Source organism: Aedes aegypti, chromosome 1 (genome assembly GCF_002204515.2).
Source record: "Aedes aegypti strain LVP_AGWG chromosome 1, AaegL5.0 Primary Assembly, whole genome shotgun sequence".
Classification (NCBI taxonomy): domain Eukaryota; kingdom Metazoa; phylum Arthropoda; class Insecta; order Diptera; family Culicidae; genus Aedes; species Aedes aegypti.
The window spans coordinates 197,899,509-197,920,143 of NC_035107.1; the positions used below are offsets into that span (position 1 = coordinate 197,899,509).

At 37.2% G+C, this 20,635-nt stretch overlaps 1 protein-coding gene across 9 annotated transcripts in view; it reads left to right on the plus strand.

The window, feature by feature from the left end:
• Positions 1-20,635, plus strand: part of LOC5569269 (complexin) — an 865,751-nt gene that overhangs the window by 155,883 nt on the left and 689,233 nt on the right. The window lies entirely within an intron of this gene.

Below are 20,635 nucleotides of genomic sequence, written 5' to 3' on the forward strand. Positions count from 1 at the left end.
AACTTCATTATATATTATTTTGTTAAAAAAATGGCAGCGGCGGAATGAGCGCAACGATCAAATAGAATGGACGATTTTATGGATATTAGGCGAAACGAAGCGTACAAGTATGATTTGAAACAGCATCGAATCAATGACCTGTTGCAATTGTTTTGACTCACTGTGCAGAAACAATAAAGACGATCAAAATGAAAAAAGCAGTGTCGCCAAAATTGCAAATACAATAGGTTTATCAAATTATTTAGAGTTCAATACTTTAAAATGTGCAAACAGTCACACCTGTATCACAATGTCACGCAGACTATAAGCAACGACCAACAATTCAGACGAAATCTAGTGATGTGTCGAAAATCGGTATTCCCATCCCAAAGGCCTGTTTTTATTAGAAATCACCAAATATATATTCTTTCGAGGCCAATCGACCAGATCGCAAATGTTAAACATTTGGAAGTATATAAATTTGCACACCAGATTCATATTCATCCTAAAAATAAATAATCTTCCAAATGCCGAGCGCCGGAATCACCTTGATCAGCGAATGACCTGCCCACCAAGAAACAGCATTGCGAAAGACTGGTCTAGACATAAATGTCCACACAAATACACAGTGCATCTTGCTTTGAAGATCTCGTTCCTCATCAGTCGACGGTTGCCGAAAAAATCATGAATATTCAACGCCCAAGATCATTTCAGGTTGTGCAGCGAAAGGTGGTGCGAATAATGCAAATTAGGATAGCAAAAAGTGTATATATTATTTTTTGGCCTAAATTTTCCGTTTTCGCAGAGCTGTTTGACCACTAGGGTAGGAGTACCGGGATTGACCAGGCTTCGATTTTTTTTTTTCAAATATATGTGTAAAGTCCCATTTATACTCAATATACGTCAAACAAAAGGTTTCAGTCTAAATTTTTTGAAAAAAAAAATTGGGAAGAAACTTATTTTTTGTATTGAAAATCGCGTTGGGCAATTTGTTTTTTTTTATCCAATATTCGCTAAATGTTTCCTTTTGATACTCAAATTCGACATAAGTTTCATCTTAACCAAATTAAGTGCAAGAAAGCTAAAAATTCAAGACAAGATTCTGTATTGTTTCCTGAATAAAATTTGTGTAATATGTAGGGGGAGATCCCCCAGTGCCGGACAGCACCCAATACCGGACAAAGTCGAAACAATGAAAAATCATGGTCCCATCAAGATGGTGTATTAGTAGAAAAGAAAGCTCTTATGTAGACTAATGTTTGCGTAGAATAACACATCCTTGAAATATGCATGCCTTTTTAAAAAAGTAGAAAAGTTTGAAAATCTTAAAAAAATTGACATATTTTCTTAATTTTGAGCCTATTTAGTAATTATTTTGAATATGAAAAAATACTTTGGATCCCGCAAGCATGATCGAACATAATCCTAATTTGATAGTATGAATGTATTTTGTAGCATAATTGAAGTAAATATGGACAAATTACAATTTTGGTTAACACGCCGAGGACCTGGGATCGAATCCCATCCCCGAGATAGTCGCTTAAAAAAAAATCAGTGACTACTTCTTTGTTATCTTTGTAATTATTGCATCAGTGTCTCAAAATACTTTAATTTTTCATGGGTTCCGTCGATCATGGTATCAAACATGCAATAAAATTAAGAAGAATGAACATTCAGAACAACATCGTAAAATGTGCTATTTTTCATCATATATGAAAGAGGTTTTTGATAGGCATCTTGCAAACCAGAGCGTTAATGATTAATCATAAATTTAATCATGATTAATGATTAATGATTATGATTAATCAAAAATTGTAATCATTAATCACAAAAAATTAAGAGTTAATCATCAATCACTAATCATAATCATTGCAATATTATGTTTTAATCATTAATCATTAATCATAATCATAAAGATCGCCAATTTTATTCAGTAATCATAATCTTAATCATAAACCAAACATTCAATCAATCATCAATCAATCATTGAACAAAATTCGACAAATTATACAACATTACCTTCTAATGTATTAATAAATTTTGCATTTCTTATATCGTGTAACAAGAAAAATGTTAGCTTATGCCCAAGGTAGTTCCAAGTTCAACCAAGTACAGCATGGCTTTGCTCTATATCCGCGGACGTTATCATAACACTAAAAAAGACCCTTAAATATTTCCTTCATGTAAGACGGTGCATTTTCTCATTTGTATTTGATCTGAATCCGAAGACCCGGTTGGACGTTTGTGAGTGGTACCATTCTAAATGAAGGATTGCTGCTTATAGGTGCAGATCACCAAATTTCGACCAAGCCCTCGTTTTCTAGCCATTCATAATATGTTTGTATACTTTGTATGAAATTCCGAAAATTTACATGAAATTTTCGAGATCGAAAATTATTCCTTTTCCCCTAGTAGGTGGTATTTCTGTCAATAGCTTCTTGCTGTTTTTGTTCACGTTTGATGTTTGCAATTTTACATCGCTTGAAGATATCTATTGAATGTAGCAGAGCGTTAAGTTAATCTAGATTAAACATTTGATGATTATAAACGGGCTTAAAACTTTACAATTTGGATTATCCTCTTCAATAATGAGTAAAGTCATTCAAGTTCATGTTTATGGCTCTTTCGTTGCATACGTGCATACGTAGCGCTAAAAAATAAAATTTTTAAACCCTCCCCGTCATGTTTTTTGTATGTTAGTTTTCAAAATTTTGTTTGAGTCGTACCGCATGAGCCCCTCCCCCCCCCTCAAGCATGAAGTGATTTCTGGACGGTGCCTTAGTGACATGCCATTTATTCATCATTGTTATTAACCCCTCTACCGGCAGCTTTATTTTTTCCCGCAAAATTTAAATTCAAATCGTTATAACTTTTTTGTTTTTCAATATTTTTGCACCATTTTTTCACAAGCTCTCATAAAACTCTTCTAGTTTTAGGATCTGTGTCGATATTGATCACTGGTCATCTGGTTTTGAAGATATTCCAAAATTCCTTGGGGGACCGACCCGTAACTAGAACCCCCCGTTAATTTCTCAGGCTACATAATTTTAATCGTATTCAGATGTTCACTCTTCGGAACAATACATAAATGAGAGAATGTTGTGAAAAAATGAAGCACCAGCGGCTGCACCAAGTCTTTAAGTAATGAGCATTTAGGTTTCTGGAACCACGCTGGCCAAATAAAGATCTTAAAAACTTCAAAAAACATCATATGTTAATTTTCAGATATCTCCAAGAATACTGAACCGATTTGTATGATTTTTTCAGAAAAGCTCCTTATTACCTGGCATTATATAGCCCATATTTTATTTTTTTGATAAATTTATTAAAAAAAAAATGGCCGCCAAAGACATTTTATATGGAGAATTGGGGGACCGCCAAGGAACATCGGAATATCTTTAAAACCAGATCACCAATAATGGATATCGACATGGATTCCCAAACTAGAAGAGTTGTTTGAGAACTTGTGAAAAAATGGTGCAAAAATATTGAAAAACAAAAAAGTTATAACGATTTGAATTTGAATTTTGCGGTAAAAAATGAAGCTGCCGGTAGAGGGGTTAATAATCGTTATTAATGTTCAATCATTCAAAAGCTAATGATTAAATGCTCTTGAAGTATGCAATGCACTAAACGTCTTGAAGTATGCAACAATCGGATTATTTCAATTTTCCCTTGGTTAGCTATAAATCTGAAATAAAAATCATTTGAACTTCTTTACAGCAAATTTTTAATCTCAAACCGTTTTTACTAAAATCTAGATTCAGATCCAGGAAGGGCGAAAATTCCTTTACAACATTGTTTGAACAAATATTTTTCCAGCTACTCATAAAGATCTTGTTAGGAAATTCTAACCAGATGTTCAAACTGATTTCACTCAATATTTCTCCAAGTATGGGGTTGTTTAGTGATGGAATATTTGCAGTGTTTTGTAGCTTGTTCGATAGATCACATTTTTCTATGTATATCACAATTTTATTGCGCGTAAATATCTTAAGATTAATATTATAAATTATTAAATCGCCTCGAAGTTAAATTTTGGGGGGGAAGGGGGTTGATTCAAAAGAGATTTTCATACGTGTTATTGTGATAGTTACAGGGCACGGTAATTATGAAACTGTGGGTTCTGGTTCAAACTTTAACGATGATTCAGAAAATATAAACATCTGGATAACCCTAACAATTCTTCCGAAAAATCTGATATCTCATACTTCATTAATTCTCTTTAGAGTGAAATCGATGGCTTCGTTTGCAAAATTCATGAAGTTTAAGATGGAAAGCTAGGTTTCAGAACTACCAATACACTTACACTTCGCAGGAATTATTGAAGTATGAATGAACAACAAATTGAATTTTATCACTTCACATTGCAAAAAAAAAAAATACTAAAAATCACTAGAAATGCAAGCAAATACCATTTAACTTATTATAATAATAAAATAATCACAAGATAAACAGCATATTATAGTTTACCGGAGTTTGCTCGGTTTACTAATGATTTTTTATACACTCTTTTATAAAGCGAAGTGTTGAAATCCGACTAGTTTTCTACCAATGTTTTGAATACTTTCCCCGGGATATCAACAAACCTTAACATCCCGGCATAAGTTCAAGTGCATCAATAACATCCACTTAAAACTTGATAACTCATTAATGTGTCGCAAGCTACGCTTCAAAAGGTCTATATATTGGCCACTTCCTCCAGGATACTGGCTCTTGAACCAGAGCAATTAATAACGATTTGTGAACAAAAACTGAGATTAATTTCACATAACAAAGTTCAAAAGATTTGTATATAGGATTGATTGTTAAGTAATATCATCATCATTATCTAGTCTTAGTGTATAAACAATTGGTTGCATACAGTTAAACCTCCATGAGTCGATGTTCCATTACTCGATATCGACTCATGGAACCATACTAAAAATCAAATTTCATGGTTACTATGATGGTCCCCTTGAACAGCTTTCCATAGCATTGCTGTTCCATGATTCGATATTTCCATGAATCGATGGTCCCTTAAATATCGACTCATGGAGGGTTGACTGTACTTCAAGTCATTCAGTGCATCTTTTCGGGCATTTAATCATTAGTTAATGGATGATTAATGATTAATCAAAGATCAATCATAAAAAAAATAATTAAATGTCATGAGATGCCCTACCCAGTCAACGAATATGTCCACATAACTTAGACTGCAAGTCAATAAAGTGAACACTTATTCGGTAAAAACAGATTGTATAAATACACGTCATAACTTCGTGTATGACTATGTGTTGCAGCTTATATGACTTAATTTTTACAAACAATGAAAATAAAAACGAATAAAATATTATCAGACAAGCCTTGAACCTCTGATCTGTAGATAACCAATCGAATACGCTAGCACTTTGCCATTCATTTGTTGTTACAAGTCTTCGTCTTTTAGGAATTATAAATGAAATATTGGAGAATATCGTGTTTCGTTGCACCTATACCTAATTGTCATTTGGCAAATGAATTAGCCAGTGCAACACTGAAGGCTATATTATTTTTTCGAATTCACACTTGCAGTTGAAACAAAGTGAAGCAACTTATTGGATACATTGTACTGAACTATTCATGTTAAGTGATGTCATTGTGTTTCTGTTGAATAGTGATGTTCTTTCAACTGGTAAGTCAATATGTTTATGAATACCACTTTTTTGGTCATATTCGGTTTATGTTGGGGTCTTATGATTCAATATCACCATCAGATGGACTCATGTAATCTCACATCAAAATTATAATAGAGTCACATTAAGTGAAGTTAAAATCGTAATGTAATGACAGTTTGAAGTAACATATGTAGTCAGAATAAACTGGAATTCTACAAGATGCAAATTCAAGTCAGATGAAATTGAAGACTTCATAAACGATTTCAATCAATTTAATTTTGCATCATATACAATTCTAACGAAAACTGCACATTTGTACAATTTGAAATTAACATCCTTATATGATCTCTGGTTTGCTGGGTAAACATCTTCAAGTATGGAACGAATGCATCACGCTCTTGAAAATTTTAATTAAGAAAAATCTGAATCAAATAGTTCTCATCTTGATGTTTCGTTCAATCATCAACTTTCCAATCATAATACTCATAACGCTCTGCTATTGAACCATCCTTCTTTACACTCGGTCTGCAAAACAATGAAGCTTGATAAATCGTTAATAACTTTTGGGACTCGATATGAAAGTAGCTACTGAATCTTAGGGGGGCTACTCCAGTACTCCACGCAATTTAATCCGGAATCATAGTAATTTTCGAATCGATACCCGCAGTTCTGAAGACAACAGCATTCCTGATATTTACGAAATTTGGTTAGAAGATTACTGAAAACATAATTTTGAACAACTATCGTAAAACTAAACATCACATATACTTCCTCAATTGGACTAAATGGGAAAAATTGATATGAAATATGAGATAAAGTTAGACGTCTTCTCGGTGCGAATCGAACTCACGACTCTCTGTTCACTAGATAGGGCGCGTTACCCCTACACCACGAGAGGACTCATGGACACAACGGTTTCTACTTTTGAATGTCTAAGCCGAGAGTGCATTAGTATTAGGTATGGAAAGACCACATACTACTCGCCAACGACGTGCTGGACGAGATTTGTATAGTGCAGGCTCACAATAGGTCGCGACGTTCTCAATATAAATACAATAAATGATAATTAAAAAAATATTATTTTGAAATAGAAAATTTTGACCAAACTTGACATCATTCACGTAAGGGTTAATCATAATCATTAATCATAATCACTAATCATACTGAGTTTAATCATTAATCATATTCATTAATCATATAAAATTGAAATTTAATCATAAATCATAATCATTAATCATACTTTGGAATAATCATCAATCACAATCATTAATCATTGCGATGTACAGTCAAAGTGTTATTTATTCTGATGTTTATTTTAGTGAGTATACGACATTTTTTGTTATATTTTTCTTACAGAATTGCGTTAATTCTAAAGAAGGGAAATCATTCATATAAATATTAGCAAATGATTAACTTGAAGGCAACAATCAACAGTCAAGTCAAGAATTTATGTTATGATTGGTGACATTAACTTCAACAATAATTTTCTGGTAGTGTGGCAACAATCTTCTTGATGTTGCATACTCACTCCGAGTCTGCTCATCAATTTAGACCAGTGAGAACAGTTCCTTCGCCTCTTCTGTAAACAATTTTCGATATTATCCAATCAATTTTGATCAGCCACCGGAGTTTTACCGAAAGCTCTTTGAAGTGTTTGAAATTTATCGAGTTCGAAAAGTACAATTTGATAAATTATTTATTTTAGATGCAGAAGTCAAGTTCAAATTTAACATAGCACAGTATTCAGCATTTAGCATGGCGTGCATTCAGGTTCAAAATAATATTTCTGATCTTATTGCACAGTTGCACAGAGCTCCTACAACTTATTTGATACCCAAGTGTTCCACATAATCATTCAAGTTGAAACGAAATATGATTGATGGAAATATTTACATCTACAATTCCAATAACTGTTAGAAAAACAAGAATCCACAAAACGGCATATTATTGGAAGAAGCTGATTTTTCAAACAGCCTCCTCCTTCTTCTTCTTTCTGGCGTTACGTCCCAACTGGGGCATAGTCTGCTTCTCAGATTAGTGTTCTTATGAGCACTTCCACAGTTATTAACTGAGAGCTTTCTTTGCCGATTGACCATTTTTGCATGTGTATATCGTGTGGCAGGTACAAAGATACTTGTATGCCATGGGAATCGAGAAAATTTCCTTTACGAAAAGATCCTCGACCAGTGGGATTCGAACCAACGACCCTCAGCATGGTCATGCTGAATAGCTGCGCGTTTACTGCTACGGCTATCTGGGCCCCACAGCCTCCTCCTCCAGTCATTAAATTAACCGTATATAAGTATAAAGAATCGCTCATGATTCAAAGAAGGAAAATGTATGATGAAATATTAAGAGCATGAATGACATTAATTTTTGAATTTGTATGTCTGGGAAGAACAGCTTATTTTTAAAAGAAGGAAAATATTCTGATTAAAACATTAGCAGCACTAACTCCAATAATTTTATCAACGGTATAACTATGAAGAACAGCCTTCAGTTTAAAGAAGGGATAATCTCTGATGAAAAATTTTGTCAGTTTTATGTGTTCAACCAAAAGATGAAGAGCAGATCATGTACAGCGTTGTTCTTGTCATTGACATTATGCCCCAACACAAATTCTTAGCTTATTGCTTCCACTTCCACAAAAATTCGTCAAAAGTTTGCTTTGCCAAAGTAACCGTTTTGCATTCTTATTTGTGTACGATACACGAGCACGATTATGCTACATCGGAAAGGAAAAGAAAAAAATCTGAATTGACTTAGAAACGAACTAAAATATCTTCAGCATGGCTTCGCTGTTTAGTAACTTCTGCGTCCAAAAAGCTAATGATAGCCTTTTAAGGTGAAACAGTTTGGAATCAACTTCTTAGATTGCACTTGAACTTCAAAGGCACAAATCCCGAGAAAAAAGCATCCAACAACAATGCACTTTATTTTGGTTTTGTGCACTAGCAGAAAGCTTAAAATAAGAAGATCAGAAACGTTTTCCAATTATTTCTCTAGTTTAGTGCCTTTGAAAACGTGAGTAGGGGCACAAGTCGGCCATTATGCCGGCCATCTTCGGATTCCGAGATGTTTCACCTTAAGCATTGTGCTGATCATTTAAGGTTCTAGTAAGAATCGATCATTTGTCAGAACAGAAAAAGCACTTTTCTTGCGACTGACCAACAAATCAAGAAAAACAAGAACGTTCGTTTATTATAATTGATAAAATGAAGAAACGGACGTTTTTATTTTTCCAGAATTTTTGTCCGTTCGGGAGCAATCTGCTGATTGCATTTTGACAAATGACTTATTGTAAATAGAACCTTAATCAAGTTTCGTCATAGAAATTGAACTCAAAGAATTCACAACTATGGAAGGATTGCAAGGGAACCGCATTTCAAAGGACACACTTTGAAGCCCTTATAAAAAAAATCGGATCTTATTTCACATACACGATTTTAATAATGATTTTGAAAATGCCTATCGTCCACGATGCCTAACGTCCATTATGCCAAACATCCATTATGCCAAACGTTTATTATGCCTATCGTATTTATGCCTATCGTACTTATGCCTAACGTCCTTATGCCTAACGTATTTATGCCTAACGTCGTGGACCCCTGAGCGTTGCCTCTTTACACGCGTCGCGGACTCCTCTGGTACCTCTTTGGTTGAAGCATTGAACATCTTCCTTGATGATAAGCCCGATGGGCGTCATCCCGGCTATGATACACATGGCCTCTTTAGAAACCGTCCAGTATGCACTTGCTACTCTTAAGCACATTATCCTGTACGTGCTTTCCAACCACTTTGGGTTTCTGCTCGTTCTATGCGCTTTTGACCAGATTGGTCCTCCATAACTTAGTATGGATAGCGTCAAGCTTGCCAGGAGCTTGCGTTTGCTGGTAATTAAAGCAGAGCTGTTAGACATCATCCTCGATAGCGTCGCTAGCCGTAGATACCCTTTTACAGGCATATTCAACGTGGCTAGCGAAACAGAGCTTATCATCGATCATTACCCCAAGATGCTCTATGGACTCTATGGTGCAATCACCTACCGAGATAAGCATCCTGTGCTCGGACTTGCGGTTGTTGACCACCATCACCTCAGTATTGTGACGGACCAGTCCTAGTTGCCTAGACTTCATCCATTCCTCAACTATGGAAATAGAGTGCACTGCTGTCAACTCTACTTTCTCCTTCGATTCACCATAGACTACTAGTGTGATATCGTCGGGCCAAGGATTTAACAATTCTTGAACACATTCTTCACATCCAGAGTGACAACCGCGCAGTAACGGATGCCACTCCTTAAATGCTCGATTACCACCTCAGCTGTCTGAACGACCGACTGGATAGCGTCCAGAGTAGTACCTTTTCTGAATCCAAACTGGTTGTTGGACAGGCCATCCGCAACCTCCCGTATACGGTACTAGCCTGTTGAGAATCATCCTCCCCAATAAGTTGCCCGTCGTATTTAATAGACAGATAGGTCTATACGCCGACGGGTCACCTGGTGGTTCCCCCGCCTTCGGTAGTAGCACTAATTTCTGTCATTTCCATACATCCGAGAAGATTCCTTGATCTACGCAGCGTTGCATCGTGGTTCTGAATATGTCCGGATCCGCATTCACCGCCGCTTTTAAGGCAACATTAGCGATACCACCGGGTCCTGGTGCTTTGTTTGACGCAAATGATTTCACGACTTCTGCAAGATCTGCGTTTCGTTGCGTAACCACACGGACTCGAACCCCACTCTGGCATAGACTATCGAAGCATGTCCGTTTTCGCCTCTTGATTTACTTTTTGAGAGCTAACTTGGCCTCTCTGAATGCTTTACTGCGTTCTTTTCTTTGTGCTTCTGTGCGTGCGCGTTGCAATCGTCGTCTAACCCGAATGCAATTCGATTGCTCGAAGATTTGCAATTGATTCGCACCACCAGTACACCTGCGGCCTGTTCTCTCTTGGAGGGGCCTTTCTCGGCATGGAAGCATCCCAAGCTTGTGATATCACAGCAACTCTCTCTTCACCGTTTAGGTTCAGAGTGTTCCGTTTGCGCCTCAGGGTTTCAGTGAATACTTCGCCGTCGAAGCACGCTGTTTTCCAATTTCGGGCATGGGTCGAGTTACATAACGCTGCCTTCCGCTCACTTGGTATTATACCGTTTTGCATCGAATTGCCGGACGCTTCGAAAGCCGGACACCTTGCATGTTTTTGTTATTTTATGCAATGTTAGAGTAAGTTTAACTGTATTATGAATACACAGATCGATTCCTTGGTTTAAATTGTTCATTTTAAACGTATGTGCATCCCAGTAGGCTTTAAAATCGTAAAAATAAAAATAAAAATGTATTGTGTGTCAAATCGACTGCTGGTTTTCAACTCGGCTAAACAGTTTCTTAAGATTAGTGCTTAGGTTTGTATTCAAAGTTTTTAAGGCTAACGTTCGCTCCTGTTCCATGAAACGTTATGAACAGAACGAAAAAAGTGCTTTTTTATTGACAACTAGTGAAATACACTAGAAAATGAGCTGAAATATAGATAATCATGGTGAAATATCAGTGTCCGGATTACGAAGCATGATTTTCAGCTGCTTCAAAAGCCGGACATCCGTGAATATGAAGTGATATGTGCCTTAATATACCGTTTTGCTTCGAATTGCCGGACGCTTCGAAAGCCGGACACCTTTGAGGAATTATTATATTTTAGTGGGTTTAATATGTGTTTTATCATATTTATATAACGTAGATCAATAGTTACGTTTGTTGTGCTCATTTGAAAGTAAATTGCATCAAAGCAGCCTAGAAACTGATAAAAACAAAAATGAAATTAAAATTCTTGTCACTCGCAGTACAAATTTCCTTTGCTGAAACGGCTCACTTTAAGAACATCAGCTTCTGCAATATTTGTGTTTCCAATAAGTGAAGTGTGTCTGATCTAGTGTTAATGTTTCTAACATGAAGTGTGGTGTTTATTTGTGCCTATGAAGAGATAAAGTGATTGAAATGTGATTAGAACAACCGTTTTATATAATATATATAATCTATATGTCCGGATTTTGAGGCATACATTTTCGTTGACTCAAAACCCGGACATGTGTTGAAGTGATACTTGTTTCGACGTTAACTCTCACCAGTAGTTCTGTTATTTTTTATTGGATAATTTTACAACATTCGAGCCAAGTTGTTTTGCCGTTTCGAGTTTGGGTAGAATATCTGGGAGTGAAATCATGGTTAAAATAATATGAGTTATGCTGTTGTGAAACGGATCTGTGCGACTACCACCAACCTGTAGAAAGAAACCACCCACATTATGAACAGAAAATTATAAATTATTATTATTTTTCATGAATACTATTACAGTACTTAAAATAAGAATATATATTGTGTCTGATAGTCGATTCCAACCAAACGGAAACCCAAAACCGATGAAGTGCTTGATAAGGTTAGGTGCGTTTAAATGTACACGCTTGTTTCCTTAGCATTCGGGATTTTAAACATTTATGTAAATACCTATCAGAAAGAATATCATAATAATCAAATTTCGTTGCTTTTGCACATGTTTGTATTTAAAATAATATTGAATTTGTGAAAATTTAGGTGTCCGGAGATTCGAAGCAAAAGTGTCCGGAATTTGAAGCAAAGTGAAAACAGTGTCCGGCTTTCGAAGCAAGAGACATGCACAAATTTTGCATATTTTATATATTTTTATGACTTAAACTGATATTTTATGTAAAAAATCATTAATAGGAAAAGACAAACTTCAAAACACTTCAAATCATTTCATGTTAATCGGTAAATTTGTCAGTAAAATATTACTTTCAATTTACCAAAGTGCTTAGGTGTCCGGATTTCGAGTCGAAACGGTACTATAGCGAATCGATTGATGATCGCTATGATTATAACGGTCATCAACGCGCCAGTTTATGGTACCGAAGAGGTTTGGTTTACGAAACGTCACTTCGATAATCCATTCTGCACCATTTTTGCGGAAGGTACTCACTGTACTCTCATTTGCTAGCTATACATTTAATGCGGCCAGGGTTTCCAACAATAGTTGGCTTTTTTGGTTGGTGCAGCGGCTACCCCACTCCACTGCCCATGCATTAATCAGAAGGCCGGCTCCAAAGGCACGTTCCCCACCAGTTGGGAGATTTGTGCCAATCATGCATTAAAGTCGCCAGCTATGACTACTGGCTGCCATTTTCTAGTTCGGCTATCATCCTGTCGACCATGTGGGAAAATTCCTCAATCGACCACCTAGGGGGCGCGTAACAGCTGCAATAGAACAAGCCGTTGATTTTTCCTGTCGCAAAACCGTCATATGAGATAGAAACTACTTCTTGGATTGGGTATCGTCCTGTCGTCCCTATAGCTGCTAGATGTTGAGACCTATCCGCCACCCAGTTCCAGTTGTTGGCTGGTATGCGGTATGGGTCCGATAGTAAAACCACGTCAGTCTTGGTTTCCGAGACTGACTGCCAAAGCAGTACTAATCACAGTGGTTTAAATTTAACTGTGTTACTTCCGTTTTGGCTGCTTTAATACTCCGCTTGTGCCCGGACATTTGGGTCCGCCCGTTGTCTGCTCGGTACCACATTTTCTTACTTCTGTCGGGGCCATTGCAATTCCACGACTTATGGCCTTTTTCGAAACACTTGAAGCAAACTTCAGGAGGCTGTTGAATGCTCAGTCGGCAAACCGACCAGCCTACCTTGAGTATGCCCAAGTTCTTCGCTTTGTTGGCCTCTGCAACAGGCAGCTTGATCGTCGTCATCAGGGTGCCTTGCGGACCCTTTCTAAGGTGCATGGCCTTACTGGTTACGCCAATGTCACACTGCTCATTAAGGGCAGTCAAGATCTCCGCTGCATCGTTGACCTCATCCAGATTTTTACCCTGAATAGTCGCTTCTGCAGTCAGGGATCTTACATCAACCTCGTCGCCAACTTCTTGTGCTAGTTGCTTATAGTCTGCACCCTTTTGCTTGCGTCCTTCTTTAAGACTAATCTGCGCACAATGGCGATAACTTCTCCGTGCTTCGCATCGCCTTCATAACCTCGGCGTATTTCGCTTCCTCCATTTTGATAACGAGGGCCTCGACTAAATTCCTATGTTTCGCTGTTTTCGGTTTAGCATTCTCCTTGGGCTCCGTTTTCGGTTTGCTCTTTTCTTTTTTTTTCCACTCGTATCTACGGATTGCTGTTACCTTGTGACTGTGGTTCCTTTGGATGCACTGCCTGGTTCGGGCTATTCCGTGGCTCTTTTTTCTTGGCTTTCTTGGCCTTAGGCTTGGTGTTGGCCTCTTCACCGTTGCCATGTCCTCTTGATCGTGGAGCTTGGCTCGTGTCAGCTTTTCCGCTCTGGAGGACGGCCGTGTAGGTCACTTTTCCCTTAGCAACCATACGTCTTTTCGCCACGTATTCATCCTCAGAAGGTCCTCTCTTTCGCATCGCGTATCGAATAATATCACGAGATATATTCGCATTGCCTCTTTTGCCTTCTACCATGCCAAATTGTGCTTTGGCTTTCTAGTAGTCCTGTTTTGCAGCTAGGACTGATTGTCGCAATTCCAGTAGACTTGTTTTCTAGTCTTTGCTGATATTTCTTTTGCTCTTAACAAACTCGATGATGTCATCGTGTTGCTCAGCAGCTACCTGCATTTTCGAAAGGAACTCCCTATTCCAACCCATGTCCTCGATTAGTCCCGGGCCGTCGGTCACCTCACATGTTGCACAGGAGCGGCCAGTTCTTGCCGTCGTCACAGTATCTAGTCGGTCGCTTCCTTTCTTGGTGGGAACCTTAGCCGGTTACTGATGGGTCCAGAAGCCTCTCCTTCACATTCTGCTAGTTAGTTGTTTTGATTGATCATCTCTAATGGGTGCCCCTAAGATTCGTTATCAAACTGCGCTGGAATAGTCGCCTTTATGATCCCATGGTTATCTATGTAACTTGCGTTATCAAATTTGTACTAGTGTGGTGAGCATTTAAAACGATTTATTCAATTTCATCGAAATATGGAACTGATGATATTTGATGTCATTATCAAGGATGACGTAGAGAGATATAGAAAGAAAGCTACTACGTAGAATGTTGCAAATATGAGAAAGAGACGAGCCTTACGACTCCCTGCTTGAGAAACAGAAGCGATAGATATTGACGAGTGAAAGCTCAAAGATGCTTATTCTCGTCAAATAAAAATCTAAGGTATATGCAACTTTAATAATAATCCTGACAACGTACATACGTTCAAAATATTATATAAAATTGATGCATATATCGATACCTTCAATGGCACGGATACCACAATAAAGGTTATTATATGGTGAAATGTCAAGATTCCGTCGATTTGCTATGGTTTCTTTTTTTAAGTCAAAGCTGCGGCAGCAGTTTTGATAGAGAATGATTTTTCAACGGGCATTATATTGCTGTCGATATCAAATGTCAAGAGGACATCACGTAGCCAAAACTGTTTCGTGGTGCTTCCTTTGAATGCAGTTTCTCCAAAATATGAAATATGTGTTGTGTTATAAGACGGGTTTCATATAAAGCCATATTTCCCATTCACTATCTATTCATATGCTGGTAGGAAATAAGTAAGAAGGAAAATACTGATAAACCATTTGTCTGACACTTTATCAAAAAATAAACAAACCGCCATCATTCCAAATAAATTATAAATTTAGTTATTTATTCGCCTTATCGCCATTATTCGAAAAGCTGTCGTGTTTGCCTTAATCACTTGCAAATTTGCAGCCTTATCAAGGTTCATCCATCTGAAAATCGAGCCGCCATCCGACATGGAAGTATGATCGTCAAACTCGAAAGCTTGAAATGAATTTACTTCTGTCTTAGTTTCTCCAAAAAAATCTAGTTTGGTTAATTTGAATAAATTTTACCACGATGACAAAGTTTAGAAATACTCACGGCCCAGCTGAGGCTTTTATCAGTGGCTCAACGTGGAAGCAACTTCCATGTTTAACTTGAGTGAACAAAGAAATTTAAACTAATTATAAACCACATTTCCACCCCAAAATCCATCTGTAGTGGCACATCCTTCCCAAAACTGTGTAAGTGTTTTCCTCACGCTATCAGAGGCGTCTCCTTCTACATGTTTCGAAATGGGACAAGTTTAGATAGTCTTTTCAAGGGCTATGAACTCGACAAACGCCCACTCAACTCGTTTGTTGTTTTGTTATAAATTAATCCTTTAATTACAACGCCCGCCATCAGATGGCGAGAGACACCAGTGCGTGTCTTGGAATAGGGGTTCCTTCTTGAGATTTGTAATGGGAGGTAAGATGATCATCCTGGTCGGTGTGGTTGAATAATGGGCCAGCAGTTATACGTGAGACTACGCCTATCAGGCAAGATTAGGCGCAAATTTGAGCTGTTTCCCTCGGTGGCAGACAAATGTGCGTAGTTTTGGTTTCCCTGCTGAGAGATGGATGTAGCTTGATGATTAATGAAGTGGGAAGTTTTGGTGCCATAAGGGGATTCCAAGTGTTGATTATTTTCGAAAACTTTTGCGACTGTGCCTCACTATTTCAATTTGCTTCAAGCTTAAGAGTAGAGAACAATGACATAAGGATGACAAGTAAGAGCTTAGAATGGATTACCCCGACGTTGATTTTAGAAATACAATAAAGTTGTGCGTTTTCTACATATATTTCAAGATATTTCGTCATAGAAAGAGCTTCTCTTTACTCAACTGCCGCTTAAAAGGGTAATAGCTCAATCTCAAATACGTGCACATGCTCTTCCACTCAGTATCGTTAGCCTTTTTCTAGATCACACAACCCTAAAAAGAAGCACATATCTCGCTTAGCTGCTTGTGCAAAGTTGTTCTTTTTTGTCGTCTTTGAAGTTTTGCAAGCAGGGAACTGAACGAGTAGAAAGTAAACGTATGCATGAAGTGCTTATGTTAGAACGCTTGTACAAAAATAGTGCGCACCCAGTAAAGGAGCCACAATCGACTGCCACGACTCGTGGATGCGGTGAGACCAGAGCTATGCAAAGGCAAATGTTTGAGATATCCATTCAAACACTCGCTAGACTAAGAAGGTAGACATCACCTGTAGTTGTAGGTTAGCAATGTTATAAGTAAAGATTGTGCACACTAATAAACCACTGACTTTCAAACAAATTTGGAGAAGTAGAAGTTTCAACCTATAAAATTAAAAAAAAATGAAACTTGACGTTTTAGAGCAGGAATAACCAAGTATAGATCATTTCTGTTGGAGAAACTTAAAATTTTCGAGTCAGAATCGAAATCGAATCGAAATCGAATCGAAATCGAATCGAAATCGAATCGAAATCGAATCGAAATCGAATCGAAATCGAATCGAAATCGAATCGAAATCGAATCGAAATCGAATCGAAATCGAATCGAAAATCGAATCGAAATCGAATCGAAATCGAATCGAAATCGAATCGAAATCGAATCGAAATCGAATCGAAATCGAATCGAAATCGAATCGAAATCGAAATCGAAATCGAATCGAAATCGAATCGAAATCGAATCGAAAATCGAATCGAAATCGAATCGAATCGAAATCGAAATCGAAATCGAATCGAATCGAAATCGAATCGAAATCGAATCGAAATCGATCGAAATCGAATCGAAATCGAATCGAAATCGAATCGAAATCGAATCGAAATCGAATCGAAATCGAATCGAAATCGAATCGAAATCGAATCGAAATCGAATCGAAATCGAATCGAATCGAATCGAAATCGAATCGAAATCGAATCGAAATCGAATCGAAATCGAATCGAAATCGAATCGAATCGAAAATCGAATCGAAATCGAATCGAAATCGAATCGAAATCGAATCGAAATCGAATCGAAATCGAATCGAAATCGAATCGAAATCGAATCGAAATCGAATCGAAATCGAATCGAAATCGAATCGAAATCGAATCGAAATCGAAATCGAAATCGAATCGAAATCGAATCGAAATCGAATCGAAATCGAATCGAAATCGAATCGAAATCGAATCGAAAATCGAATCGAAATCGAATCGAAATCGAAATCGAATCGAATCGAAATCGAAATCGATCGAAATCGATCGAATCGAAAATCGAATCGAAATCGAATCGAAAATCGAAATCGTCGAAATCGAATCGAAATCGAATCGAAATCGAATCGAAATCGAATCGAAATCGAATCGAAATCGAATCGAAATCGAATCGAAATCGAATCGAAATCGAATCGAAATCGAATCGAATCGAATCGAAATCGAATCGAAATCGAATCGAAATCGAATCGAAATCGAATCGAAATCGAATCGAAATCGAATCGAAATCGAATCGAAATCGAATCGAAATCGAATCGAAATCGAATCGAAATCGAATCGAAATCGAATCGAAATCGAATCGAAATCGAATCGAAATCGAATCGAAATCGAATCGAAATCGAATCGAAATCGAATCGAAATCGAATCGAAATCGAATCGAATCGAATCGAAATCGAATCGAAATCGAATCGAAATCGAATCGAAATCGAATCGAAATCGAATCGAAATCGAATCGAAATCGAATCGAAATCGAATCGAAATCGAATCGAAAATCGAATCGAAATCGAATCGAAATCGAATCGAAATCGAATCGAAATCGAATCGAAATCGAATCGAAATCGAATCGAAATCGAATCGAAATCGAATCGAAATCGAATCGAAATCGAATCGAAATCGAATCGAAATCGAATCGAAATCGAATCGAAATCGAATCGAAATCGAATCGAAATCGAATCGAAATCGAATCGAAATCGAATCGAAATCGAATCGAAATCGAATCGAAATCGAATCGAAATCGAATCGAAATCGAATCGAAATCGAATCGAAATCGAATCGAAATCGAATCGAAATCGAAATCGAATCGAAATCGAATCGAAATCGAATCGAAATCGAATCGAAATCGAATCGAAATCGAATCGAAATCGAATCGAAATCGAATCGAAATCGAATCGAAATCGAATCGAAATCGAATCGAAATCGAATCGAAATCGAATCGAAATCGAATCGAAATCGAATCGAAATCGAATCGAAATCGAATCGAAATCGAATCGAAATCGAATCGAAATCGAATCGAAATCGAATCGAAATCGAATCGAAATCGAATCGAAATCGAATCGAAATCGAATCGAAATCGAATCGAAATCGAATCGAAATCGAATCGAAATCGAATCGAAATCGAATCGAAATCGAATCGAAATCGAATCGAAATCGAATCGAAATCGAATCGAAATCGAATCGAAATCGAATCGAAATCGAATCGAAATCGAATCGAAATCGAATCGAAATCGAATCGAAAATCGAATCGAAATCGAAATCGAATCGAATCGAATCGAATCCGAATCGAAATCGAATCGAAATCGAATCGAAATCGAATCGAAATCGAATCGAAAATCGAATCGAAATCGAATCGAAATCGATCGAAATCGATCGAAATCGAATCGAAATCGAATCGAAATCGAATCGAAATCGAATCGAAAAATCGAATCGAAATCGAATCGAAATCGAATCGAAATCGAATCGAAATCGAATCGAAATCGAATCGAAATCGAATCGAAAATCGAATCGAAATCGAATCGAAATCGAATCGAAATCGAATCGAAATCGAATCGAAATCGAATCGAAATCGAATCGAAATCGAATCGAAATCGAATCGAAATCGAATCGAAAATCGAATCGAAAATCGAAATCGAAATCGAATCGAAATCGAATCGAAATCGAATCGAAATCGAATCGAAATCGAATCGAATCGAATCGAAATCGAATCGAAATCGAATCGAAATCGAATCGAAATCGAATCGAAATCGAATCGAATCGAATCGAAATCGAATCGAATCGAATCGAATCGAAATCGAATCGAAATCGAATCGAAATCGAATCGAAATCGAATCGAAATCGAAATCGAAATCGAATCGAAATCGAATCGAAATCGAATCGAAATCGAATCGAAATCGAATCGAAATCGAATCGAAATCGAATCGAAATCGAATCGAAATCGAATCGAAATCGAATCGAAATCGAATCGAAATCGAATCGAAATCGAATCGAAATCGAATCGAAATCGAATCGAAATCGAATCGAAATCGAATCGAAATCGAATCGAAATCGAATCGAAATCGAATCGAAATCGAATCGAAATCGAATCGAAATCGAATCGAAATCGAATCGAAATCGAATCGAAATCGAATCGAAATCGAATCGAAATCGAATCGAAATCGAATCGAAATCGAATCGAAATCGAATCGAAATCGAATCGAAATCGAATCGAAATCGAATCGAAATCGAATCGAAATCGAATCGAAATCGAATCGAAATCGAAATCGAAATCGAATCGAATCGAAATCGAATCGAAATCGAATCGAAATTCGAATCGAAATCGAATCGAAATCGAATCGAAATCGAATCGAAATCGAATCGAAATCGAATCGAAATCGAATCGAAATCGAATCGAAATCGAATCGAAATCGAATCGAAATCGAATCGAAATCGAATCGAAATCGAATCGAAAATCGAATCGAAATCGAATCGAAATCGAATCGAAATCGAATCGAAATCGAATCGAAATCGAATCGAAATCGAATCGAAATCGAATCGAAAATCGAATCGAAATCGAATCGAAATCGAATCGAAATCGACAATCGAAATCGAATCGAAATCGAAATCGAAATCGAATCGAACGAATCGAATCGAAATCGAATCGAAATCGAATCGAAATCGAATCGAAATCGAATCGAAATCGAATCGAAATCGAATCGAAATCGAATCGAAATCGAATCGAAATCGATCGAAATCGAATCGAAATCGAATCGAAAATCGAAATCGAAATCGAATCGAAATCGAATCGAAATCGAATCGAAAATCGAATCGAATCGAAATCGAATCGAAATCGAATCGAAATCGAATCGAAATCGAATCGAAATCGAATCGAATCGAATCGAAATCGAATCGAAATCGAATCGAAATCGAATCGAAATCGAATCGAAATCGAATCGAAATCGAATCGAATCGAAATCGAATCG